The sequence below is a fragment of the Bubalus bubalis genome, chromosome 2, assembly GCF_019923935.1.
Source record: "Bubalus bubalis isolate 160015118507 breed Murrah chromosome 2, NDDB_SH_1, whole genome shotgun sequence".
Classification (NCBI taxonomy): Eukaryota; Metazoa; Chordata; class Mammalia; order Artiodactyla; family Bovidae; genus Bubalus; species Bubalus bubalis.
The window spans coordinates 104,597,427-104,623,112 of record NC_059158.1 but is presented as its reverse complement, the minus strand read 5'-3'; the positions used below and the strand labels follow the sequence as shown (position 1 = coordinate 104,623,112).

The window sequence follows — 25,686 nt, the reverse complement described above, 5'->3', positions numbered from 1 at the left end:
CACTTTCATGCATTGGAGAAGGAAATGGCAACCCACTCCAATGTTCTTACCTGGAAAATCACAGGGACGGGTGGGCTGCCGTCTCTGGGGTCGCACAGAGTCAGACATGACTAAAGCGACTTAGCAGCAGCAGCAGCAGTGTGTGTGTGTGTGTGTGTGTGTTAGTTACTCAGTCATGTCCAATTCTTTGCAACTCCATGGACTATGTAGCCTACCAGGCTTCCCTGTCCATGGAATTCCCCAGGCCAAGAATACTGGAGTGGGTTCCAATCCCTTCTTCAGGTGACTTTCCTAACTCAGGGATCTAACTCGGGGTCTCTTGCATCCAGGCAGACTCTTTAGTCTGAGCCACCAGGGAACTTAAGGAGTAAAGATAGAATCCTCCAGCATTTTCAAATCAGTTCTTTTCAATCACAGGTCCCTATTCACCAAGGAAAGGAGAATAGGCAATTGAAAGGCAGTGGGTGTTAGATTCAGTGGATTAGATTTGATAGAGTACATGAAGAACTATGGACAGAGGTTTGTGACATTGTACAGGAGACAAAGATGAAGACCATTTTCAAGAAAAAGAAATGGAAAAAGGCAAAATGGTTGTCTGAGGAGGCCTTACAAATAGCTGAGAAAAGCAGAGAAGCAAAAGGCAAAGGAGAAAAGGAAAGATACACCCATTTGAATGAAGAGTTCCAAAGAATAGCAAGGAGAGTTAAGAAAGCCTTCCTATGTGATCAATGTAAAGAAAAGGGGAAAACAATAAAATGGGAAAGACTAGAGATCTCTTCAGGAAAATTAGAGATACCAAGGGAACATCTCATGCAAAGATGGGCACAATTAAGGATAGAAATGGTATGGACCTAACTAATACAGAAGATATTAAGAGGAGCTGGCAAGAATACACAGAAAAACTATACAAAAAAGATCTTCATGACCCAGAGAACCATGATGTGTGATCACTCACCTAGAGCCAGACATCCTGGAGTCTGAAGACAAGTGGGCCTTAGGAAGCATCACTACAAACAAAGCTAGTGGAGGTGATGGAATTTCAGCTGAGCTATTTCAAATCCTAAAAGACGATTCTGTGAAAGTGCTATACTCACTATGCCAGCAAATTTGGAAAACTCAGCAGTGGCCACAAGACTGGAAAAGGTCAGTTTTCACTCCAATCCCAAAGAAAGGCAATGCCAAAGAATGCTCAAACTACCACACAATTGCACTCATGTCACACGCTGGCAAAGTAATGCTCAAAATTCTCCAAGCAAGGTTTCAACAATACATAAACTAAGAAATTCTACATGTTCAAGCTGGATTTAGAAAAGGCAGAGGAACCAGAGATCAAATTGCCAACATCTGCTGGACCACACAAAAAGCAAGAGAGTTCCAAAAAACATGTACTTCTGCTTTATTGACTACACCAAAGCCTTTGACTTTGCAGATCACAACAAACTGTGGAAAATTCTTAAAAAGGTAAGAATATCAGACCATCTTACCCGCCTCCTGAGAAAACTGTATGCAGGTCAAGAAGCAACAGTTAGGACCAGACATGGAACAAAGGACTGGTTCCAAATTGGGAAAGGAGTACGTCAAGGCTGTATATTGTCACCCTGCTTATTTAACTTATATGCAGAGTACATCATGAGAAATTCTGGGCTGGATGAAGCACAAGCTGGAATCAAGATTGCCAGAAGAAATATCAATAACTTCAGAGACGCAGATGACACCACCATTATGGCAGAAAGTGAAGAGGAACCAAAGAGTCTCTTGATGAGGGTGAAAGAGGAGAGTAAAAAGCTGACTTGAAACTCAACATTCAAAAAACTAAGATCATGGCATCTGGTCCTACCACTTCATGGCCAATAGATGCGGGAAACAATGGAAACAGTGGCAGACTTTATTTTTTTGGCCTCCAAAATCACTGCAGATGGTGACTGCAGCCATGAAGTTAAAAGATGCTTGCTCCTTGGAAGGAAAGCTATGACCAATCTAGACAGCACATTAAAAAGCAGAGACATTACTTTGCCAACAAAGGTCCGTCTAGTCAAAGCTATGGTTTTTCCAGTGGTCATGTATGGATGTGAGAGTTGGACTGTGAAGAAAGCTAAGCACCGAAGAATTGATGCTTTTTAACTGTGGTGTTGGAGAAGACTCTTGAGAGTCTCTTGGACTGCAAGGAAATCTGACCAGTCCATTCTAAAGGAGATCAGTCCTTAATGTTCATTTTAAGGACTGATGCTGAAGCTGAAACTCCAATACTTTGGCCACCTGATAGGAAGAACTGACTCCTTGCAAAAGACCCTGATGCTGGGAAAGACTGAATGCAGAAGGAGAAGGGGACAACAGAGGATGAGCTGGTTGGATGGCATCACTGACTCAATGGAAATGAGTCTGAGCAAGCCCCGGGAGCTGGTGATGGACAGGGAAGCCTGGTGTGCTGTAGTCCCTGGGGTTGCAAAGAGTCAGACATGACTGAGTGACTGAACTTAACTGAATTGGGTATTAACCATTCCTCTTCAGCAGCTTGTATTTTAAATATGAATTTGAGAGTACTGCAGATTGTGTGAGGAAGAAGTAAGCTCAGAGACTGAGTTATGCGGCTTATTTTTTTCAGGTTGTCTGTAGACTTCACCTGTATGATGCTGTATACAGTACATTAATAAAGAGCCTCCAAAGTTTAACAAAATGGTAGCCATTTGCCCTTTAAATGATTGAAACTTCTAGACAGCAAAAGAGAAACTAATGAAAGGCAATTTTTAAAATCATATCAAGATTTTCAAGAAAAAATACAAGCAGTTTAACATTAATTTGCTTACTGCATTGCATGACATGTATCTACTATCTTGCTTTATTTCCTCTGACCTAGTCACACTAAGGTGTATATGCTTAAAAGGTCTCTAAGAGTTTCTTATAAAAATGACCTGAGATACTTCCCCAAGTGATAGAAGGTGATATAAACCACTCTAGAGAATATTCCACTCATATAATCTCAAAGCAACATTAATATTCGGAAAAAAAAAAAGTATTCTGATTCTTCATTACTCTGTCCTTTTCCATGATTAATCTAGAGCACATATCATGCCCTGCAGTTACAGATGTTTCTTATGGGTCTGAATCATGAGTTATCTGCAAACCATCAGCCACTGTGGAGGCAGTGCGTGTAGGTGCCGCTGCAGATTCAAGACACTCAGTAAGCAGAACTGAACATCAAGCATGTGGGAGGTTGAAAAATAGAAAAGGGGAAAAAAGATTATAGTTATAGTAGATTTCCACCCCTTTAATAGCTCAGTTAGAAGAGTGAAATGTACAGGTTTGACCTAGCGTTTACTGAAACATTCTTCTAGTGGCCAAAGGGTGTGCCTGCATTTGGGGTATTTTTCGAGGGAAAGTAACTATGTCCTACCATCTCTGAAAACTATACTTAGTGGCTTTGATTCATGGAAATTTGTTCTGCTTGTTTTGTGGAGACAGACATATCCTGGCAGTTCCCCACTTACTTCTACTGCAATGTTTGTGGCAAGAAGGAAATATGTTCTTCCCTTGTAGTCTTCTTTAAGCACAACCTGGCAGAAAGATGATTCCCATTAGGTGCAAGCAAAAGAGGGGAAGCTGATTTTTAAACATAAGATTCAAACCAAATGTCATTATAGCACATTAAAGAACAGCTCAAATACTTTCACTGTGCTTGCTTTGTTTTAGAAACACTGCTGGAAACATATGAGCAGTAGTTCAAAAAGAAAAAAAAAAACACCACGTTAAAAAAGAACCTTTGCTGTTATGCTGGGATTTACTAAAAGATAAAGGGAATACACCATTTACCCATTTTAGCAATAATCTCAGAAAACTACAAATAGTCACCCTGACACTAGAGGTGCTTATGAGCACACCAGGGAAGTAATACAGACAGTTTTGCACCTATAGCAACGGCTACTGGAGAGTGAGTGAGTGGGAGCAGAAGTAACAGGGCCTCAACACTGAAAGTCCTTGCTCCAGAGGATGAGAGGCTTCCCTCCATGGCAGGAGGCTGTGATCAAGTATTTGCCAAAAGATGCTGGTGAGCCTACAGGTAGCCAAATGTCTTACTGAGGTGCCTGGATTTATGAATCCATTAAAGTATTAGTACAGGTACTACCACAGATGATAAGCCTGAAACAATTAAACAGAGTAAGTATATCAAAATTAGGATTCATTTTGATATTTGGCAAAACTAATAAAGTTATGTAAAGTTTAAAAATAAAATAAAATTTAAAAAAAAATAAAATAAAATAAAAAAAAAACAAAAAAACAAAATTAGGAGTGCGGTATTTTAAAAGGAAGAAACCAACAAACAAAAAACTTCCTACATTGGAGAATAAACACCAAACAGAAAGCCCATGTCCTTTCTACATGACACTAGAATGATGATATTTTATGAGTATCACACCCTAAAAGAGTGTGAAAAATGTCTCAGATAAGTTTTTAACAACTTTTAAGTTTTCCTGCTTAAATAAGTAAGCTTCAGTTCTAAAAAAAAAAAAAAAACCTCATCTTCAGCATATTTTATCCCCCAGTGACACCAGATGAATGAGAATCTGCTACACTATTAAAGCTTTATGAAAATTTAATTCATTATCAATACTATGATTTAATGATACATGGTTAAATGCTAAATATTAAATTAGCAATATAAAATGAGTCAAAGTGATAGCTTGGAATTTTAAACCACTTCAAGTTTTATTTAAGATCCTCAGAGGTCAAAATGATCTGAGAATTACCTACCTTTCAAAAAATTTACATTCACCATTAAGAATGTGAGGGAATACAAAATGAAAAATTATGATAGTATTTCATATAAATATTTTGACCAAAATGAAAAGGTGCCATTAAGAGTCATCCCAATTAAAAATAATAATGCATTGATAAAATCACCAAGAACAAAAGTAGCCTGAAACCAATGCTGTGAATATTTTAAAATTTGTATTAAAAACTTTGTCATTATACCTGCATTTATTTTAAGCTTGACCCAAGTGCTTTATTCACTAAGCATTATCACTTTCAAGGTAAACCACATTTCTGTCTACCTCCTCTAGCAGTTACAGCTGCTGTGGTCGAGTTTTGTTGTTGCTGTTGCTTTCAACAGTAATAGCTAAAGGAAATTTGCAATATGCCACTGACATCGAAAAAGATGAACTATGTATAAATATCTCATGTGGATTTTTAAAAACTAAACCCAAGTCACATTAGAATCCCATAACTAGTCCTCATATATGATATCAGTGCAGTTACCTATAATATTCAAATAATTTTCCAACCAAATACCAAGTAACAATTTTAAATCAGAGGACCTGTTGTATTAAAATATTCCACAGACACCTTAGCACTATTGGTTGTGGGAAGGTATGGTTTCAGTGATGAGGGTTTTAATGGTTTTAATCCCACACACATGAGAAATTGATTCCACAGGCTAATCCACATATGGCTTAATACCTTAAACTTCAATCAACTGCTGGAAATATATTTTGTATTTGCCTATACACAGTATTTGGAAAGTTGAGCTTGGCAGAGCAAATATAGAGAGCTTAAATACAAAATGGAGTACATTGAGGAAAGTAGAATTTGAGTCGGATTTCCCAGTAGATTATCAGAGATTTACCTGGTATTTTCTAACTGACCCTTTCCCTTCTTCCCTTCTGAACCTCCACCCACCAGCTCCAACACACCCAGGTTCTATTTAAAAAGCAACCAGTAACCCAGCAGAGTAAAATAGGGTAGCACTAAGAAAAAAGTTCATGCTACTTTCCAGCCCACTCACTTATTTTAATGATTCATCAGGGAAACCCCAGTTGTTAAAATATACCTGAAATCTCATTAAATAGTAAAAAAAAAATAAAGAGCATGAAAAGATTTCTGCTTTGAAACATGTCATCAATGATTCCCCTAACAGAACCTATTAAGGGAAATATGCAGTAAAAATATATTTTGCTATTGAATAAAAAAGTTTCCTCAAAGTACTATAAAACATTCTATTATCACATTGGGCGGGGGTGGGGGGGTGGGGGGGGCGGTGCAGAGAGACAAGGATAAACGGATCCTATGAAAAGGTTATTTTTTAAAATTTCATAAAAGTCATTCATAGCAAATACATCCTAACCTCTAAAGTCTCAATGTAATCTCTGAAGACTGATAAATCATCAGATATCAAATGTAGTGCAAAAAACTCACAATCCTAAAATTATAGGCACTGATAATATTATACATAAATAAAGAAAAGTCTGACTAACAGTAAGGCATGAAATCTGATCCTGAGCATTAGTTTGAACAGAAAATAATGTACAACAGAAACTGATCATTATTTCATTATTTGATCATGGGGCATACGGCCTAATATTTACAATAACTTGTATACAACTGTGTATTTAAAAAGCAACATTTTTTTTTCTAAGTCTTAAATTCATACTGAAAAAGATGTGGCAGAAAATTCTATTCCCGCACAAGGCTACGGATATTCTAATTCCATCAACTTTGACTTTTGTTTCTTGTTGTGGTAACTAAGTGAGGATTTATGTACCCGAAGCAAATTTGGTAAGATTTATATGCTACACCATTTGTGAGACAATCTAAAACTATTTTCAAGCATGCTGTTCCAAATATATGATTTGCAATGATCTTTTAACACATGCTCTTTTAAAATTATAATCTTATATGCATATATGGCTATTTAATTTTCCATGACAAATATTTTCATTCTTTCTAGATTTGGGATATAACTTTCTGCTCAAAAATATCCATTTCTTATGCCATGACTTGGATTAACACAAAATCTTGGTTATAACTATCAGTATCAAATGCAAATTCAACAAATACCTACCCGTACCAACATTATGATTTATTATTCACTTATTTTCACACATATATAATTTCCACTAACAACTAGATGTGTGTGTGTGTATATATATATATGTATGTATATGTATATATATTACAAGTTCATTACCTTACATTTTTTAAAGTTATATTCAACATTATATAGCAAAATTATAACTTTGAAAATTTTTGTGAGTATACTGGTTTAATTCTACTGACAAAATACTAACCTTCTTTCAATTTTTCATTGCTATCAATTTCATGAATAACTTTAAACTATAAAACCAGCAATGAATTAGTTCTACTGAATACTAAGATTTTTTCAATTTGCTGACATTTTAAAATGTGGCAGCAAATTTATGAATCAATAGAATATTTTATACCAGAAAATTATGTCATCACTCATTTGAACTATTGCATTACCCTTTTAACTGGGTCTCCATGCCACCACGCAATCTGGTTCCCAACACACCATTGTCCATAATCCAGCCACAAATAGTCATCCAAAATGCAAATCTGATCATGAAGTGAAAACCCAAGGCACTAGACATGGCAGTTATGACCTTCCTTTTCAGGCCTATTCCTTTCTTTTCACTGCAGCCTTGCTTCCCCTTCTCCCACTTCAATCCTCTTCCTCTACTTCCCCAATGTCATCGGAGCAACATCAAGCACTCACACTCATGTAGCTATTTGATATTTCTGTGACATTACATCTTTATCTTTTTTCTATCAGTCTTTTCTTCAAGTTCATCTGATGAAATTTTCTTACAATTTCTGCATATCAATCACCAACTCTATGAAGTCTTTCCCTGAACATTTCATAAACATGACTTGTTTTCTACTCTGTACGGTATCATCAGACTTTTTTCACTCTATTTCTGCATTCTGCTTCCTATGGGGCTGTAAAAATTTGGAAGATAAGGGAACATGTCATTGTTTTCTCAAAGGGCTATCCCAGGATCTGCTACAGAGTGAATGTCACTAAGCTTTTTGTAAAGGTGAACTGAAGATTAGGAGGAAATGGGAAGTTGATTCTGCCTTTAAAGAAGTAACATTGCTTTCACCTTAACACCAGTCCTGAGCAAATCAGTGTCAGGAAGCAGCACTATACCCGTTACTAATGATTTCCATTATTCCTGAAGCCTAGACTAAATCAAATAGCTAGTACATCTGAATACATTTTATATTTATTCTTTTTTCTTGCTGTTCACAGAAATCAGAATTTACTGAAATGAATAAATTATTTTCATGTAGATATGTGTTTATCCTAACCTACTAATACAACAGAAGTAACTGTGATTAAAGAAGAGGGAGAAATACCATAAGCAACTGAATTCTAGGTCAAAGCAAGTTTCAAGGCCTAAGAGAATATCTGTGAGATCCATGAATTTTGAAAATCACCTCCAGTTTTTTATTCTGTTTGATCTCTTGTCATCCTAGTTTAATACTAGACATGGAAGTAGGATGAGAAACCAATTCCCTCATCATCAATCTGGAGATCCCATTCCACATTTAGTAATTAGGCTTTTATTTAATGGGGAAGAAAAAAAGGCATTTTAAAAATACTTTCTGCCAACAATTATGCATTTGATAAAAGTTTGACAAGATGAATAATGCATTTGCTTTCTCAAGATGGCAATTCTCCAAGCCTTCCACCTTCCTGAAACAGGCTGCAAATCAGCTCAGTGGGAGAAAATGGGGCTATATGACCCATTCAGATATGGATACCTATGTGCAGAAGCCAGGGTGAATTGCAAAATCATAGGTGGAAGGAAGGCTGGTGCCACTGTTCCACCACTTCTCTTTTACAGAAGAAGAAATAGAGACTACTGGAATCAAAGAATAAGTGACAGAAAAAACAAATATCACACATATGTGGAATCCAGAGAAATGGTACAGATAAACTTATTCAGAAGGCAGAAATAGAGACACAGATGTAGAGAACAAACATATGGACACTAAGGGAGGAAGCGGGGTAGGATGGATTAGAATACTGGGATTGACATATATACACTACTATCTATAAAGTAGATAACTAATGAGAACCTACTGCATAGCACAAGGAACTCTCAATGCTCTGTGGTGACCTAAATGCGAAGGAAATCCAAAAAAGAGGGGATACATGTATACATATAGCTGATTCACTTTGCTCTACAGCACACACTAACATAATATTGTAAAGCAACTATAGTCCAATAAAAAATAATAATAAAGTAGAATTAAAAAATTAAAAATTTTAATGTTTAATTACAAAAATTTTTAATGTGATAGAGCAAGGGTTTAAACTCAGTGCTTCTAACCCCATATTCACATATTTTCCCATTGAGCTTCACTCCAGGCATATGATATAACCTAAGTAAAAGATGCCTCCGTTTTCTAATCTTGGTAGTTTTTGCATTAAATAACAATATTATTATTATGTAAATAATATACTGCGGTATAAATGTATATGTTCATGGGATGTAAATGTCACTATTCGATGATAAATGCATTTATTGTATAATATGGCTAATATTGGGGCTCTCTCAGGGGCTCAGTAAAGAACCTGCCGGCCAACTACAGGAGACACAGGTTCGATCCTTAGATCACGAAGATGTTCTGGAGGAGGAAATGGCAACTCACTCCAGTATTCTTGCCTGGGAAATCCCATGAGGAGCCTGGTAGGCTATAGTTATGGGGCTGCAAAAAAGTCAGACACGACTTAGTGACTAAACAACAACAAACATATTTAATGATAACTCCCATTAGTCTGTAAATCTAGGACACTGGTGATGTAAGTCACACAGAACTGAACATCAAATAGTTAGGATCACGAATCTCAAACTTCTGTGATTTCTTCCTGAGTCCAGCATAATCAGTCCTCTCCCTTTACCTCACAACCTTTATCCATCACCTCCCAGCTCTAGACTGGCAACTTTTTGATAGGATAACAAGATGGATAAAGGACAATACCCAAGATTCATGTAACAAGAATGGAGTGTGAAGTGGGAGGGGAGAGGTCAGGCATAGGGCTATGTAGGAAATTATTTCAAAATCTGCTACAGTCACCATTAAACAAAGTCCAAGTGCCCTTGATAAAACAATCTGTAGTACTTCTCCGTGCTTATTCCCTGTAGACCATATTTACATGAGTGATTATATAAGACCCATTTCCTCCCCTGGATATTAAGTTCCATGAGGATACTGAACAGGTCTACTTGCTTACCACTAGACCCTCAGCAAGTAGCAAACAGAAGTTGTTCAACAAATGTGGTTGAGTCAATAAACCATAAAACCCTGTAAAAATGGCACTGATAATTTCTTCCTATTTCATTCAAGGTCGCAAATACTCACCCTTTACTACCACTAATTACCATTTACTCTCACAAACGTAACTTAATGCATACATTCTATCATCATCTAAATATAAGAGGTAGCATTTTATCATATTCAAATTGATACTCTTTCTAAGGAAAACAGTTCTACCAATAGTCCTGGTAAGGTGTTTAGAAGTCATGTTTCACATCATGGGCAACTCTACCTTCTCTGAGCTGACTAGACTCCATAAGAATATTTAGCCCAAGGACAGTCAAGTCTATAACCTGAAAGATTCAACTGGTTAACCATTAGACTGACATTTTTTATTAGACAGAGTCATTATCTTGCTACCCTACATTGACTTCTATGCCAAATTTTAACTCAGACCTGGTTTGTGCAAGGTAATTATAAATATACACACCATAGAAATTTAAAATAAAATGACTGGTTCTTAACTACACCAGTGCTAGTGTGTCTCACTCTAACATTTTCTAAGAATGTACTCCGTATTAACTAAGCCAAAAATTGTTGAGACATTCCCTCTTCTAGTAGGAGGCACATGTCACATTTTCAGTTAATTCTGAAACCGAAATAGCAAGGTTACTCTAACACAAATACATTCTCAATGTCCTATTTGAAGTACTACAACCAAGCAAACATGGGTGGCATTCCCCTGATGAGCTGAAATAAATGTCACCAAGCATAATGCTCTGGATTTACTCACTTCCACTGAAAAATAAAAAGGACATAATCTCACAATCCAATCTGTTTATCAGTGAGGGAAATCAACTTAAAAGAAATACAAAATCCAGGGGCAAAAGAATATAAGGCAAACAGTTCGGAGACAAAAGAGAAATTTCCATAGAGGATTAGAGGGCTAGAAATGGAAATCCTTAGTACTGATGTTAGATACCTTTAATATTTTAATATTCATTTTGCATCAATGAAAGTACCCTGCAATAACATGCTTTTTTAAAATGGTATTAGGAAATATTAGGGAAAGGCAAGATTAGAATCTGTCCTTTAAAATCCAAATCAACAAAATCATAAAGATGTATCAATTAAAATATTTAGTAACACTTCTCTCATCTCCAAAGTTCCACATGAACACAGAAGTTTACTAGAAATAGCATTAGTTAAAAGTACGTTTTCTTCTATTTGTTTATTGCAGAAGGTTTTTTTCTAGTTGTCATATATTTCTTAAGCAGCTTGTGATTTGCCAACAGTCTAAGACATGTATTGGTGATTTATGAAGTCATCTCTAGATAGAGTTTAGAGATTGTTACTGATAAATTTTTAAAAGTCCAGAAACCCAGTTTAGACCAGGGCTGAGTAAATCTGGGGCTAATAGATGTGGTAATGAGAGCTGTATCACTATTTTTAAATATTACAAGGGGCATATCATTAGCTACTCACTATTATAAGAAAAAGAGTCAGTCTGATAATAATAGACTGGGATTTTAATATCATGAAGGTATTTAGGAATGAGTCTGTTAAGTAAAGTAAAGGCATTATGCAAACAAGGATGGATAATTTCTAGAAGGTCTGCTATTCTCCATAGTTTTGCACAGGCTGGCCCATATCATCTGACACAAAAGTTTCCACTAAAGAAGATAAGAAGCAATAGCTCAAAGTTCCCTGATTGGAGCAAGCACTATGACTTTTATCTATCTAGTGGCCTTGTTTGTCACTATTATCTCTTTATCAAATGGTTTTTCAAGGAGACATTCCAATGATACAAATATTTTGTCTAATGAGGCAGACCTTACAGTACACAGTATTCTTTGCAAACTACTCAAAGCCACATTCTGCAACCTCACCATCTCTTAAGTCAGTAATTTAATGGTTTGTAAATAGTGCAATCAAATAGAGTAAGGTAGCCTGAGAGTTCATTAATTCTCCCTTCCATCCCTATCCAGCATATATGCCTACCTTATCTGGGACTGTAAGTCTCTAGATTAATTAGCATTCAAAGTCAACAAACAGCCTGAATCATTGTAGAGAGAGATTATAACTTAAACTCCTAAAACTAGGTATATAATGTTATGTATTTCATATAATAGTTCTTCAACTGATCTTAGTAGAACTGAATGACATAAAGAATACCTTGTTTCTGTTTATTATCCCTCTTGTTCAATGTTCCTTTTCCTGCTTTGTTTCTAAACTTTACTTGCAAGAACTAAATTTAAAATATCAAATAAATTCCTTCAAATTGTTTAGAGGAAATGTCTGCAGGGCACAATGTGTTACCTCTCCCGGGGGGGCCTGTATATGACAAAGGAGCAACAGGTGATGATGAAATTTCAGCCATCTGCAAAGTACAGTTGACCCATGAACAACGAGAGGAAGAAGGGGTTAATCCATGTATAATTCATAGTAGGTTCCTCTCAATGTGTGAATTCAACCAACCACAGACCCAGAGGACTGCAGTATTTACTACTGAAAATATCTCAGTATATGCAGACCCGTGCAGGTCAAATTTGAGTTGTTCAAGGGTTAACTGTAGATCAGGATAGTTTGTGAATTAAAAGGACACTTCTCAGGTACTGAAGGCTGGTGCCTGCTCTACTAATGTATAATGCTAAATTTGCTTGGAAGGATTAAAACATCCTTTCACATTAGAACATAATACAAAAGGCTTTAAAACTATGCATATCTTTTAATTCAAAACTTCTTATAAGAATTAACTCTGCAACTTGTCAAGAATCTTTTAATTAAAGTCTTTGCCAAAATTTGAAAGCAATCAAAATATCAAAAAAAAAAGGGGGGGGGGGGGAATCTCTGATGATCAAATGATTAATGATCAAAAATCATAACAAAAACTGTTTACTGCGAATTCTTGGCAGTCCAGTGGTTAAGACCCCATACTTCCACCACAGGTGTGCAGGTTCGATCTCTGGTCAAGGAACTAAGATTATGCTCTGTGGTGTGATTAAAAAAAAAACAACTGCATATTGGCATGGGAAAATGTCTTAACTATTGTATGACTGCAGGAAATGAATATACAAAAATATATGATGAAATGATGTAGATGAGCATGAAGACACATACATGCACACATGTAGACATAAATCATAAATAATCATTTATGGTAGAATTATGAGTGATTTTGTTTTTCTCTTTGTGCTTCATTTTATTCTTCAAGTTATCCTCATTGAATTTGTTGCAACTTGCAATTAAAAGAAACTATAAATTTTTCTTAACTTTAGGGAAGGAGGCCAAATTGTTTGAAATGACATACTACTCACCAATTTCTGAAGACTTACTCCCCTCCAGGAGATTGCAAGTGGTCTTCAAATTATTTTAACTACTTTTTCTATAAAGAAACTTATTAAAAACTATCATCAAGGGTTAAACTAATGGATTTAGGGTTAGTCACAAACACTATAATTTGATTTTGCAAATACTGCTTGTCTAATGCTTAAAATACAATAATTAATTTAAAATGTACTTGAATTATTACATAATTGTAAACAGATCAAGATTTTTATTTACTATAAATAGGAAAACTAGAGGTATATTTTGATAGTGTGTTAGGAACTAAAATACTATTTTGTACTTATGGTTTTGAATAGGAACATGGGTAGGTATAGCATGAGCTCAAAGTTTTAAATCAAGTTCATGCAAAATGTCAAAATTAATTTGAGCCTTAAATACTTAGGTATGGGTCTTAAAATGAGAGGAAATATTCAATGAAGGTGAATAAAATTGAAAAGAACTTCTAGTTTCACACAATTTCCAAAGTGTCTGTACTAAGAAAGCAGAAAAATGTACTGCATGATCATCCATATGTGTTACACATGTTTAAAAAAAGAAAAGGACTAACTGGCTATCCAACTACAAGAGACACTATCTTAAAAGACTGTCTCCTCTCATAACCACTCAGATATTTCCTATATTTAGATACAGGCAATAGAAGAATGGATACTCAATAAATATTAATTTGATTGAAAACTTGATACAGTTGAATTTTATGACATGTGAATTATATCTCAATAAAACTATTATTTTAAACATAAATAAATAAATAAACATTAATTCAATGGCCTGCCTCTTGAGAAATCTGTATGCAGGTCATGAAGCAACAGTTAGAACTAGACATGGAACGACAGACCAGTTTCAAATAGGGAAAGGAGTACATCAAGGCTGTATATTGTCACCCTGCTTATTTAACTTATATGCTGAGTACATCATGAGAAACCCTGGGCTGGAAGAAGCATGAGCTGGAATCAAGATTGCCGGGAGAAATATCAATAACCTCAGATATGCAGATGACACTACCGTTATGGCAGAAAGTGAAGAGGAACTAAAGAGCCTCTTGATGAAAGTCAAAGAGGAGAGTGAAAATGCTGGCTTAAAACTCAACATTCAGAAAACGAAGATCATGGCATCTGATCCCATCACTTCATTGCAAATAGATGGGGAAACAGTGGAAACAGTGACAGACTTTATTTTGGGGGGCTTCAAAATCACTGCAGATTGTGCCTGCAGCCATGAAATTAAAAAACACTTGCTCCCTGGAAGAAAAGTTATGACCAACCTAGACAGCATATTAAAACGCAGAAACATTACTTTGCCAACAAAGGTCCATCTAGTCAAGGCTATGGTTTTTCCAGTAGTCATGTATGGATGTGAGAGTTGGACTCTAAAGAAAGCTGGGCACCGAAGAATTGATGCTTTTGAACTGTGGTGTTGGAGAAGACTCTTGAGAGTCCCTTGGACAGCAAGGAGATCCAGCCAGTCCATCCTAAAGGAAATAAGTCCTGAATATTCATTGGAAGGACTGATGATGAAGCTAAAACTCCAATACTTTGGCCACCTGATCCGAAGAACTGACTCATTGGAAAAGACCCTAATGCTGGTAAAGATTGAAGGCGGGAGAAGAAGGGGATTACAGAGGAAGAGATGGTTGGATGGCATCACTGACTCAATGGACATGAGTTTGAGTAAACTGTGAGAGTTGGTGATGGACAGGGAGGCCTGGCATGCTACAGTCCATGGGATCGCAAAGAGTCAGACATGACTGAGCAACTGAACTGAACTCAATGGCAACTTAGACTTAGTAAATAAATATTTTTAAATAAAGCTTCCAAGTTCTAGTACTTTTTACAATTGAAATGCCATGTTTCATTTTCAAGTAAGAAGAAATAACTGTATTATTCCTGGAATTGTTTTCTAACATAACCATTACATAGTATTTAACTTTTGAAATCATCTATACATTACTTTGCCAACAAAGGTCCATCTAGTCAAGGCTATGGTTTTTCCAGTGGTCACGTATGGATGTGAGAGTTGGACTGTGAAGAAAGCTGAATGCCGAAGAATTGATGCTTTGAACTGTGGTGTTGAAGAAGACTCGAGAGTCCCTTGGACTGCAAAGAGATCCAACCAGTCCATTCTGAAGGAGATCAGCCCTGGGATTTCTTTGGAAGGAATGATGCTAAAGCTGAAACTCCAGTACTTTGGCCACCTCATGCGAAGAGTTGACTCATTGGAAAAGACTCTGATGCTGGGAGGAATTGGGGGCAGGAGAAGGGGACTACAGAGGATGAGATGGCTGGATGGCATCACCGACTCGATGGACTGAGTCTGAGTGAACTCCGGGAGTTGGTGATGGACAGGGAGGCCTGGCGTGCTGCAATTCATGGGGTCGCAAAGAGTCGGACACGACTGAGCGACTGAACTGAACTGATACTGAAAATCTTGGGCCGCCCTTATAGCTCAGCTGATAAAGAATCTGCCTACAATGCAGGAGACCTGGATTTGATCCCTGGGTTGGAAAGATCCCTGAAGAGGGTATGCCAACCCACTCCAGTATTCTTGCCTGGAGAATTCTCATGGACAGAGGAGACTAGTGGGTTCCAGTCTGAGGTCGCAAAGAGTTGGACATTAGTAAGCACAGCACAAGACCATACTGAAAAACTTAACCTCCAAATCTAGAAAGAAAACAATCTACAACTAAAAGAATATAAATAATTAAAAATTAGTCTCCAGAAAAGATAAAAACACTAATAAAAATATGAAACATGTAAATGAAAAATTGGAGGCAAGTTTATCATTCCATCTATTTTTAGAGAGACACTAAGGAAATACTTAGTGTCTTTTCCTTTAGACACTAAGGAAATACTTATCAATATATAATTTTCCATATTTTAAAATGAGCACGAACTTTATATGAAAAATAAATCCTAATCCCAGGAAAGTGCCATGTGGCATTTTTTAACTTTATTACCACTTTGTTGACTCTCTGTCCCAGAGCAGATCACCTCCAACATTAATACTCTGACCTCACAGAAAAGTGACAGATAAAGTTTATGGTGAGAAAAAATGAGTTTTTATGGGTTTCCAAAAGGGAATTCTTAGGACACTGAAAGCCATATAATAATATTGATTTGATACCCAACTTTTTTACTGCCAAATTACAAACTTCAGATTTCTGGAAAAATGTCCAAGTGAACTTACAGTAAAATACAGTAAAAGAGAAGCCTGAGCTCACGATAAAAAGTCTAAATCGCTTTGCAAACTTTAAATATACATATGCGATATATATTTTTTTTTATCAGATCTTTTTAAAGTTTTTAGTATCCCAAGGTTGACCTTTCACTTTGGGACTGAGTGATTTTCTTCCAGACATTTATACAAAGTCACACATAAGCTCACACCTTTCTGAGCAAATAATTTCCATGATTATTTCTAGTTTCCTTCTCTTTTAAAGGCAAATGTACAAGGTACAGACACAAGGATTATTTTCTTGTAAAACTAGCCTCAAAAATCAATTAGAATATTCAAAATATTCCATTTTCACAAATGAAAATAAGTTACTTGCTGAAATGACAGTCTTCCATTTCACTGCCTTAAAAATTAAGCTGGCATGGATAATAAAAGAGTTTTCTAACTGGATATGCTTGGCATTCAAATATTTTTAAAACAAATACTAATCCATAATTAGATTTCACAGGCACAACCTATAGAAAATAGAATTTGCTTTTATTTTTCTGAAAGCAATGTTAATGATTTGATATCATAAAATTTATAACAAAATCACTGCTTGCACAAATCAATAAACAAACCTTCAGATGAATGTTTATTTTCCTTTACAGTCTAGTTTTGTTTGTTTGTTTGTTTTTTACCATTCATTCAGCAAATATCCATTGTGCCTACCACATGCCCATTGCTGTTCTGGGTATCTGGGGATAAACTGGGCAACAAAATAAATGTTCCTGTTATTGTAAGAAATTTCTTTTTAATTGGAATAAAAAGACAGTCATGAAGTAAATGTATATCAGATGGTAGCAGGTACTATAAAGAAAAATTACACAAGGTAATACAGAATAAGGTGCTGAGCACAGGACCTGGGGAAGAGTAGGACTTTACATGGAGATGTCAGAGGACATTTCACTGATGGTGAGATGACATCTAAACAGAAACCAGAAGAAGAGAGGGAAGGGGCTCTGAAGATGTGGATGGTAAGCCTTTCAAACAGTGGGCAGAGTTAGAGCCTGAGATGGAATATACTCACCATGTGAAGACAGCAGGAAGGTCTGTGTGACAACAGTAAGCATTCACTGAATGATAACATTCTAAAAATCATGTGAAGTGTTTGGTGATATTAAAGTGACCCAAATATTAATTACAATACAGACTGAAAATGTTATAAACCATTTGAACTGGGTCTCAAAGAGGGACCAATACCAAGTACTACTTCAAGAAGATGAACCAAGGGGTCAGAAAGTACAGTGGGTCAAGATCCCAGTAACAAAGACAAGCTGAAGAAATGTGTAGATACTCTTGGTTCATTCAGCAACTGTTCAACTCTTTTCTCCTTTTGCTTTCTTCAAGAATTCAGACTAAAATACTTAGTTTCCCAGATACAAGGAAGACTGTTTCACAATCTTCCAAAATGACATTAAGTGGAAAGAAGGCTCAAAACTGGAACGCAGCCACTTTGGGATCCAGGACAATGCTGAACAACTCTGAACAAATCAACAACCTGTAGGACTTTTAGCTGACTCATCCCAGGCCTCTGGTATCAGGCCCTCCCCTCCCAATTCCTTCTGCCCTTAGCCTTGTTCATCATCCTCAAACTCAACTACATTTAATCTGTCTTCTTTCTTCTTCCTCTGAAATCTACGGATATTTTAGCATCAATCCTCTACTCAAAAACCAATGACTGTTTCTACCTGAGAAAGAAAATTACTTAACAGGAAACAAGTGTGTGCGTGCATGCATGCTCAGTCGCTAAGTCGTATCCTACTCTCTGTAACCTCATGAACTGTAGCCTGCCAGGCTCCTCTGTCCATACAATTTTCCAAGCAAGAATCCTGGAGTGAGTTGCCATTTCCTTTTCTAGAGCATCCTCCCGACCTAGGGATCCAAGCTGCATCTCCTCTGTCTCCTGCATTGCCAGGCAGATTCTTTACCACTGAGTTCCTTTCTAGCCTCAGTTCCTATCACCGTCACAGACACTGTTACTTCAAACGCAACACTCCCTTGCCATTTTTCAAACATTCCCTATACATCCCCACCATCATGCACAACTAGTGCTGTTTCTACTTTTGGGAATCCTTTCACCTTTAGTACCTGTCAAATTCCTACATAAATATAGCTCAAGACTTCATTGACACCGCATCTCATCCATGAAGGTACCCATATTCTTGCTGGAAAAATCCTATGGACAGAAGACCCTGGAAGGCTACAAAAAATCCATAGGGTCACAAAGAGACAGACACAACTGAGTACCTGAGCAAATTCATCCCACCAGAAGTAATTACTCCTTCCTTTGTAGTAACACCAATTTCACTTGCACCCTCATAACAGCAGTTACCACAATCTTACTCACACTATAGAGTATGTGTGTGTCTTCCCAACCAGATTTTGTTTCTGTGGCAACAGTTTGTGTACAATCCATGTTTATATCTATTCAAATCCCAGCAAAGTACTTTGCACACAAGGCATTTCAATAAATGTGTTTCAAATTCTCATCAAACGATTATAAGAAGCCTTCACAAAAGGTGAAGGGGAAAAAAGAGGTATTCCTGAATTGAAAATTACAGCAGCATCATAAAGTCAGTTGTCCAGTTATTCAAATAAGCTCTAAATCATTGTAAATATCATTGAATGAGAACATAAAGACAACAGAAAATAAACCATGAGTGGTTACTGGGCAGCATAAAATTAAAGAAGAATGGGGAAATGAAAAGTGTAAAGCGACCTATATTAGGAAGCATTACCAAGGAATACTCAAACAATTCATTTAACAAGTACTTACTAAGCACCTACTTTAGCCCAGAAACTCTATTAATTGCTGAGAATACGAAGGTGAAAATATTGAGAAAGGGCTGAACTTTTACAAGGAGTATTTTTTTTTATTTTAATTAGAGGCTAATTACTTTACAATATTGTGGTGGTTTTTGCTGATTCATTCACATGAGTCAGCCATGGGTGTACAAGGAGTATTTTTAAGTTCAAAGTGTTGGCCTATAAATGATTACTTCCTGAAGTATGACCAAAACAGCATCTGAAGGACCTAAAGACTATGGATACCCAAATTTCAAATCCAAATCTAGAAAATGATCTTGCCTAAATTGTGATTATGTAGGCATTCTCTCCCAGGACTGCTTCTGAATGTTAAAAGGGCTTCCTTTCTTTTCAGTGACTATAAACTGCTCAGATAGAAAATTTGAGTTCCAGATACTTGAATCCATTCCCTACCCTGAGATAAGTTCTATCCATGCACAGGTTGTTTTAATAATTAAGGTAACAACACCCCGCCATCATGAATAAAGAGGCAGGAATTTATTAAAACAGTGCTATCCAGGGGATGTCGTGTGGGAGATGAGTGGATAGTTGTTTGCTTTGTCAAAGTAAAAGAAACAGAATGAAAGTACAACAAAAAGGACTTGGGTTAGACATGGGAAGAATTGTGAGGCACTGGTTCATGCTGCCAAGATTCACTCTGAGCCTTTTCTTCTGTAGATCTTGGGGGGAAAAAAGAGGTAGCCTGCTTAGTTTAGAGTAAAGCAAGCAGATACAAAGATGACTTCATAGGGACTCTTTTGGACATGTTTTACTATTGTATGTAACCATTTGCATGTGGACTGGAAACATATGACACTATCACTCTTAAGAATTAAAAGAAAGAATATACCCAAAATGCCATCTAGTATAAAATCTGATTTAGTGGGCTCTTAGCCACAAGGCCTCCAAGGATCTAATAACTCCTTTCTATAAACCAACATCAATAACGCAAATTATCAAATGACTTATTTGCCTTTTTAATAAACTCGAATTGCTTATTTCTTCAAAAACTGAACATATCCTTGTTTAAACAAGGATCCATGCATGGAGTTAAAAAGAAATTATATCTTTTTATTTACCCATGGAATAACTCGATCCAACAAAAGTACTGGTACTAAGTTATTCTGATGATTTTTCTATAAGCCTTGTAACTGAGTATCTTCTATTCAAAACAACTGACATCTTTACACTGATGTCCCCTTAGCCATAATGAACAACTGTATAAAATTTAGTCCACAACCCCTCACAAATTAAAAACATGACTGTGCCCTTTACATGTATAAATGATATATACCAATATTTACAAATGTAATATATTTCTTTTTTTTTTTAACTTTACATAACTGTATTAGTTTTGCCAAATATCAAAATGAATCCGCTATATTTCTTAAAATTCATTTATTCAACAAGTGTTTTATTGAGGGTCTATCTAGGCACTATGCTAGGGGTAGGCACAACAAGATGACCTAATTAGAGTTCCTGCTCTCAGTCACAGAAACTTAACATCATAATATCAAAATGCACCATACTGAATGTCAAAAGGAAACAAATCTTAAGTTGCTTTCTACACCAAGTACTCAGAAAATTCAAAGGTCCAAGCAACTAACTATACAAAAGAACTAAGCAAGTATGTCAGATAACTTTAGGATGGGTCACCGACACTCTTTCCAATTCTCCTTCTCCTTGCCTTCCTCCAAAATAAAGGCTCAAAAGCTAAAATATCTTTTTTAAATTCTTGCCCACAGTAGTAGGCATCTGAATTAAATTTGTCCATTTCAGTCCATTTTAGTTCACTGATTCCTAAGATGTAGATGTTCACTCTTGCCATCTCCTACTTGACCATCTCCAATTTACCTTGATTCATGGACCTAACATTGCAGGTTCCCATGCAATATTGTTCTTTAAAGCACTGGACTTTACTTTCACCACCAGACACATCTACAACTGAGCATCATTTCTGCTTTGGCCCAGTCACTTCATTCTTTCTGGAGCTATTAGTAACTGCCCTCAACTCTTCCCCAGTAGCATACTGGACACCTTCCAACCTGGGGGGGTGGGGGTGGGGGGTGGGCTTCATCTTCTGGTATCATATCTTTTTGCCTGTCCATATTGTCCATGGTGTTCCCACATAAGAATACTGGAGTGGGTTGCCATTTCCTCCTCCAGTGGACCATGTTTTGTCAGAACTCTTCACTAAGACCCGTCCATCTTGGGTAGCCTTGCATGGCATGGCTCATAGCTTCACTGAGTTACATGAGCCCCTTTGCCACAAGGCTGTGATCCATGAAGGGGTTAAACAAAGAACTTCACTGTATTTCTATAAAGGCACCTAGTGGCCTCCTGAACTCCATGGCATGGCAGGAATTTATGTGATCCTCTCCTTTTAAATCTTTTTTTTTTATTTGTTTTTAATTAAAGATAGATTGATTTTCCAGGTGGCTCAGTGGTTAAGAATCTAACTCCCAATGCAGGAGAAGCAGGTTCGATCCCTGGGTCAGGAAGATCCCCTGGAAGAAGAAATGACACCCACTGCAATATTCTTGCTTGGATAATCCCATGGACAGAGGAGCCTGACAGGCTCTAGTCCATGAGGTCACAGAGAGTCAGACATGACTTAGCAACTGAACACACAGGCAATTAAAAGATAACTGCTTTACAATGTGCATTGGTTTCTGCCATATAACAACGTGAATCAGCTCTAAGTATATCCCCTCCCTCTAAAGCCTCCCTCCCAACCACCCCTACACCCCACCCCTCTAGGTCTTCACAGAGCACCAGGCCGAGCTCCCTAGGCTATACAGCAACTTCCCACTAGCTGTCTATTTTACACATGGTAATGTATATATGTCAATGTTACTCTCTCAATTTGTCCCATCCTCTCCTTCCTCCACTGTAGCCACAAGTCCGTTCTCTTCATCTGCGCCTCCTAAAATGCTTTTTATCTCATTCTAGAGGTGATTAAGCTCCAGGAGTTGGTGATGGACAGGGAAGCCTGGCGTGCTGCAGTCCATGGGGTCGCAAAGAGTAGGACACAACTGAGCAACTGAATTGAACTAAGAGGTAGTTACATGACACACATTTTATCCCTGAGATGCAGGCAGAAGTCCCTATGAACAAGCATCTGTTTCTGAAGAAAAAGAGAAAGCTCTCCATGAAAACTTGGTTTCTGGGCTCCCTTTACTTTTCTTCCTGCTTCAAAGTAAACACAATTTCTATAGGTACAAACGCCATCTGCGGAATAAGAAGCAAGCATTTTGCACCAAGGATGAGGGAACAGGATGATGTTACCTGGACCTTTGATGGCATCTACCTCCAGACTTCTTATAACAGGAGACAAATAAAATCCTTACTCACTTAAGTCACAGTCGGTAAGATTTTCTGCTACTTGGAGCCAGGGGCATTTTTACCATTAAAAGGAAGCCACAACACAGAGATGTTTAAGTCAGACTATCTATGACTCCTTCTTGCTTGAGCCAGAGGCTGTGATCTAGTCCTTTCTAGCTAGAAGAAATAAAAACAATTTTGAATTTGCATGTGTACAGTTTTACTACAATCTTCTATAACCCAGATTACTTAAATAAATATGTTCTAACTCTTCCATGGATATTCATTTGTTGTATAGTCATTACAAGATTTTTTATTTCTTTTCCTAACTGAAACTTTCAATCCCCCAAACCTATAAAATAACATTTCTTACAGTATGATATAGATCACTCATATATGTAATATACACTAATAAAAAGCTCAAGAAAGGGGTAAGAAATGAGAATGGAGAGAGAAAACAAGAGGAACCTAGTTTATTTGAAAGTATAAACTATGTTTTTCAACTTTGTGAGCATCTTTAAAAAGTATCTTCATAATGAATTAAGACCCCAAGATTAACAGAATTTTTAAAATAGGAAAGATTCCCCCAACTTGAAACCACTGTCTCTGTTTTTTGAAAATTTTTAACTTGAAAAATATAGAGACTTCCCTGGCAGTCCTCCTCTCCTCCTCCTCCTAAGTCGCTTCAGTCGTGTCCGACTCTGTGCGACCCCATAGACGGCAGCCCACCAGGCTCCCCCGTCCCTGGGATTCTCCAGGCAAGAACACTGAAGTGGGTTGCCATTTCCTTCTCCAATGCATGAAAGTGAAAAGTGAAAGTGAAGTCCCTCAGTCATGTCTGACTCTTAGTGACCCCATGGACTGCAGCCTACCGGGCTCCTCCATCCATAGGATTTTCCAGGCAAGAGTACTGGAGTGGGGTGCCATTGCCTTCTCCACCCTGGCAGTCCAGTGGTTAACATTTCACGCTTCCAATGTAGGGAGCACAGGTTCAATCCCTGAGCAGGGAACTAAGATTCCATATACTGTGTGGCAAAGCCAAAAACAGAAAAGCATGTATCAACAAGTATTGTTCATCAAACTGATTGATCACTAGAATTATTATATCACTGCACTATCCCATCTATCTCTAGTAGCCGCCCTAAGATAGTAATCTCTCCCTATGTAAGTTTCAACTGGACATATTGTAAGTGTGTACTGTTCTTGGGACAGTTTCAATTGTACACTGCTAAAAGATTCATTAATTTCAACCACCATCAACTCCATATGCCACATATACTTTTTTCTGCCTTTTGTGTTCAAACATATTTCACTGTGGCCGTTCAGAGGAAAATTATACATTCCAATAACACTTGAGTTCCCCTCAGTTACCCTTTCAGTGGCTCAGGGTAATGACAGAGTAAAGAATCGTGTTCTTCACAGGCACGCTCTCTCTTTTTTTTTCCTCTCCCATTTGGGAGAATTTCAGCTTCAAATCTCTTGTGCCAAGAAGCAATGGGTAATGTCTAATGCTCTTCTCTAACAGTAGCTTACTCTGGCGGGAACGGGAGGAGAGTCAGGAGAAACCACTCACATTCCCAGCTTTGAAAAAGTCTTAGCATATGGAATAAGCAATCTCTTACTCTATTTTCCTAAAATAGAATTATGGAATCATAATAGGTAAAGGGGCCAGAGGAAAAGGAAAGAGAATTAGAAATTTTACAACTATCTATGCGTATGGGTAATGGCTAAAATTTAGCCCTAAATTCCCAGTGAAATCAGTCCAAGAAAACACCTATGATTCATAAAACCTGAGGCTTATATATTACTTGGCATTGTTCATAAGTAGAGACTTCCTCTGTAAAAAAGATTTTAAAAACCACATTCTCATGAGACAGCAAGAATGGGAGAAATAAGGATAATAAGCATAGATAACACAAATGCCTTGGTTTTAAAATCAACACTCAAAGACAATCTACCACAATCCCTATGACCTCAAAAGAAAATTCAGAGAATAAGTCTCCTTTGTTTATGTCATCTCAGCTTCAATTCCATCAGCAGTTATCTCCTTTAAAACAAATATTTCTAGGGCCCTTACACGATAGGAAGTCCTTTTTCTCAGGCCCATTTTTATTTGGTTATCTTTTTAGGTGCACTAAAGATTGAGTTTACAATAAGCTGAACAGACAGCGTACAAAAGGCTTTTAGAACTATACCATATGGTCCAGGGAAGGGAACAATCTGGACGATCCCCATTTCAATCTGCAAGCTTGTCCACCTCTATAACACATTATACCACTGTAATAAAATATTAAGATGGAAACGTAAAAGCGAAAATAGTCTATCTTTAGCATTACCAGGCAACCACACTTCTGAAAATTTACTGATAAACTTAATAAACATTTAATTTATATTCTGAAATTTTGGTATGCAACACCAGGCATATAAACCTAGGTGACTATTCACTAGAAACAATATTTCAGCAGGGATATGTGTGAGTATTCAACTTATGCTTCAGAAATTTGGAAGGAAAAAAAAAAAAACACTTTTACAGGGGGTATATTGGCAGGGGCTGATGTAACAGATGACACATTCTTGGAAATCAAATAAAAGCAATAGGGAAATACCCATTGTTGCCTGGTGAAGGCCTAATCACATGGACACAGCTGGAACCAATGTAGATCATTCATTAATAAAATTGTATTGTAGTAGCCACTTTTTGATGCATTTCAATTGCTGCTGTAGCCAAATCTCTGAATTTCTTTGTTCCATGTTAGCAAGATTGCTTGAATGGGAAATATGAGAAGATTTAGAACGGGGAGAGGGGGAAACAAACCTGTTCTCATGTTAAAAATGACACGACTAGCTCAAAAAGCTAAATGTCACTTTACCTTGTGATCTACTTATACTATCAGCAGCTTAAAATATGCAGCGTAAACCTGAAATGGGGAATTCATA

The 25,686-nt window shown here is 37.0% G+C and overlaps 1 protein-coding gene across 8 annotated transcripts in view; it reads right to left on the bottom strand.

The window, feature by feature from the left end:
- Positions 1-25,686, bottom strand: part of GTDC1 (glycosyltransferase like domain containing 1) — a 453,460-nt gene that overhangs the window by 337,972 nt on the left and 89,802 nt on the right. For 2 of the 8 annotated variants that reach the window (XM_044935734.2, XM_006049460.4), the window contains exon 3: positions 3,486-3,551. The exons of the other annotated variants lie outside the window; for them this stretch is intronic. The gene's annotated coding sequence lies outside the window, so the exon portion shown is untranslated. The remainder of the gene's footprint in view (positions 1-3,485; positions 3,552-25,686) is intronic. 8 annotated transcript variants of the gene reach the window in all.